This window comes from Dromiciops gliroides, chromosome 2, assembly GCF_019393635.1.
Source record: "Dromiciops gliroides isolate mDroGli1 chromosome 2, mDroGli1.pri, whole genome shotgun sequence".
In the NCBI taxonomy this organism is placed as follows: Eukaryota; Metazoa; Chordata; class Mammalia; order Microbiotheria; family Microbiotheriidae; genus Dromiciops; species Dromiciops gliroides.
In genome coordinates, this window is record NC_057862.1 from 65,689,331 (window position 1) to 65,693,108 (window position 3,778).

At 39.1% G+C, this 3,778-nt stretch overlaps 1 pseudogene; it reads right to left on the bottom strand.

Moving 5' to 3' along the window:
- Positions 1-2,959: 2,959 nt before the first annotated feature.
- Positions 2,960-3,421, bottom strand: LOC122743153 (annotated as a pseudogene).
- Between the last annotated feature and the right edge of the window lie 357 nt (positions 3,422-3,778).

Here is a 3,778-nt window from a genome sequence, read left to right on the forward strand (position 1 = left end):
ACAGCATTTTCTATTCAAATGAAGATAAAATTATATAATAAATATCAATTTGATGCAGTATTCCTTCTTCTACTTCAGCGATGACCCCTGCTCCAATGTCTGTCTCTAATACAGTATATTTCCTCTCAGTATAAGAAAAAATGTACCTTTTTTGTTTTGTTTTGTTTTTCTACATACTGAATATGTGACCATGGAAAAGTCCCCGTTCCTTTTTTGTGCTATTTTTTTTTAATTTAAAAAAAGGGGGATTTAGACTTAATTATCTCCTGGGTCCTTTTTCTGCTATAAATCTTATTATAATATTGGTTCATTGATTGCATCACAGCTGAAAAGTATTCTGTGAATACCAGCTGTTTGTGGCTTGTGCTTTTGAGATGAGAGGCTCAAGACACTTTAGGGATATCTTAACTGAACATACTTTTTCCTAATTGGAACAGAGTAATAGATTCTGATCTGGAGGGAATGGCAGAGGCCATCTCATCTAGCCCCTTCATTTTATGGATGAGGAAAATGAAATGCAAGGATGTGTGACTTTCCAGTGTCACATAGTTACTAAACAAAAGTCAGACTTTTAATATAGGTCCTCTAATACCAGAACCAGGGCTCTTGCCACACTACTATGCTTCTTCTAGTGTGAAGATTATATGCAAATTAAGTATTATACAGAGGGATTCTCTAAATCATTCCAAAGTAAAATATTGATTTCTCTAAGGAACTCTCCACAGGGTAACCATCCAAAATGCTCCATGTATTTCTCCACTTCAGATTAGATGACAATCTTCTTCATATTATTTCAACCATGGTTAGAATTACCAACTGCAAGGGGGCAGAGCCAAGATGGCAGAGGAAAGGCTGTGATTCCCACAAGCTCCCAATAAACCTATCCACTCACTCCCAAATAATGCCATAAAAAACAGAGCAGTCTAATTCACATAAGAACAGAGTGAGACTTTTCCAGCCAAAGATAACAAATGGATCACCTGCTGATCAGGTTGAGAGGGGAGTTCAGTGCCCAGTATGGACACAGCCAGGAACAGACTGAGTCTCCAGAACTTTGGAGTATTTAGCACCAGCAGCTTCTTCTGAGGCTTGGCTCATGGACCAGTGAGGTTCTGAAGTTGTCCAGGTTGAAGTGGCTGCAATTTCTGCTGGCGTTGGGGTGAAGCACCTTGGTTCTGAACCAGGGGGCTGAATCAAGTGGTGGTGGCCAAGTGGTGGAGGGTCACAGACATTCCAAGCTTCAACCATAGAAAATCAGAGTTCAATCACACATCTGCTTCCAGGTTGAGATGAGTAGGCAAAAAAGACAGCAGACAATAAATAGTTTTTGGGGGGTGCGAAGTCGACCAGAATACACCCTCAGAAGAAGATAACAACAAAGTCAAAGCTCCAACATCCAAAGCTTACAAGAAAAATATGAATTGGTCTCAGTCTATGGAAGCACTCAAAAGGGACTTTGAAGAGAAAGTAGGAGAGATAGAAGGAAGATTTAGAGAGATGGAGGAAAGAATGGAAAGAAAAATGAGAGCAAGGTGGGAGAGTCATAACAAAAAAGTCAACAGCTTGAAAAGACAAATGGGAAAGGAGATACAAAAGCTCTCTGAAGAAAATAATTGCCTAATAATTAGGATTGAACAAAGGGAAGCTAGTGACTTTATGAAAAACCAAGACTCAGTAAAGCTAAACCAACTGAATAAAAAAAAAAAAAAGAGGGCAATATGAAATATCTCCTTGGAAAAAACAGCTGACCTGGAAAATAGATCCAGGAGAGATAATTTGAAAATCATTGGACCACCTGAAAATCATGAACACAATAAAAGTTTAGATACTATCTTCTAAGAAGTCATCAAAGAAAATTGCCCTGATATTCTAGAAGCAGAAGGTAAAATAGAAAGTGAAAGAATCCAACAATCACTTCCTGAAAGAGATCCCAAAAGGAAAACTTCCAGGAATATTATAGCCAAATTCCAGAGATTGCAGGTCAAGTAGAAAATATTGCAAGCAGCTAGAACAAAGGAATTCAAATACTGTGGAGCTACAGTAAGGATAACACAAGATCTAGGAGAATTTACATTAAAGGACCAAAGGGCATGGAATATGATATTCTGAAGGGCAAAGGAACTGGGACTACAGCCAAAAATCATCTACCAAGCAAAATTGATTATAATCTTTCAGGGGGAAAATGGGACTTCAATGGAAAAGAGGACTTTCAGGCATTTGTGATGAAAAGACCTGAACTAAATACAAAATTTGACTTTCAAATACAAGATCCTAGAGAAGCATAAAAAGGTAAACAGGAAAAAGAAATTATAAGGGATATTAAAATATTAAACTGTTTACATTCCTACATGGGAAGATAGTACTTCTAACTCATAGAACTTTCTCAGTATTAGGGCAGCTGAAAGGAATATACTCAGAGGGCATTGATGTGAATTGAATATGAAGGGATGATATCTGTAAAGCATTTATTTTTTGTTTTTCCTTGATTTTTGTGGGGCAGGTAGGGTGGGGTGTCATGTCTGGGGCCAGTTGTGGGCTCAGGGCCTCCTGGGTCCAGGGCTGGTGCTTTCTCCACTGTGTCACCTAGCTGACCCATGATGACATCTTCGAAATAAAGTTAAGGGGTAAGGGGAATGCACTGGAAGAAAAGGAAAGGGAGAGATGGAATGGGGAAAAATAGCTCACATAAATGGAAAAAGAAAAAGCTAATGGAGTGGAGGGGAAGATGGTGAAGGAGCAGGGGAGTGAGTGAACCTTACTCTCATCAGAATTGGTTTAAAGAGGGAATAACATAGGCATTCAAGAGGGGATAGTAATATATTGTGCCCTGAGGGAAAATGGGAGGGGAAGGATATGGGGGGAGAGGGCAAAGAAGGATGGGCAGTTTGGGGAGGGGGGAAAGCAAAACACTTTTTTTTTTAGTTGACTCTTTTTATTAACACATATACATTTAATTGTCTTATGGCTTGTTGGAGTAGTAGGTTAGACAACACTTGCCACAATAATGTCTGTCAAAATGGCTGGCCATAAAGACTCCAGCACCACATTCATCAGAAGGGCACTCTCATCAAAGGAGGTTAATCTTGCCATTCTCATCAACCTTAGAGTACTTCAGAACAGCAAGCTTAACCTTCTTTGTCTTATGCTTGTTCTTTTCGGGAGTGGTGTAAGATTTGTTCTTTCTCTTCTTGGCACCACCCCTAAGTCTCAGAACAAGATGAAGCATAGACTCCTTTTGATTGTTGTAGTCAGACAAAGTCCATCCATCTTCCAGTTGCTTGCCTGCAAAAATTGACCTTTGCTGATCAGGGGGAATACTTTCCTTATCTTGTATCTTTGCCTTGACATTCTCAATAGTATTGGATGGTTCGACCTCAAGAGTGATGGTCTTTCCTGTCAGGGTCTTCACAAAAATCTGCATCATGCCGCAGGGTCCACCCAGTTGATGGCAGATCTGAAAGAGCAGCAAAACAGTTTTGAGGAGCTATAGGGTAGAGGAAGATAGAAAATAGAGTAAATATCAAAGGGAGGGAATAAGATGGAGGGTAATACAGTTCGCAATAGTAACTGTGAAAGAAATGATGAACAGGATGATATCAGAAGGACATATGAAAAATGCAAACCATCAAGAGAGAAAGAACTGATAGTATCTGAATACAGATTGAAGTATAATTTTATTTGTTAGCTTCTCTTTCTAAAGGTATTTTGTCTATTTTCTTTCACAACCTGACTGATGAGGAGATGTTTTGCATGGCTGCACATGTAAGACTTATGCTGA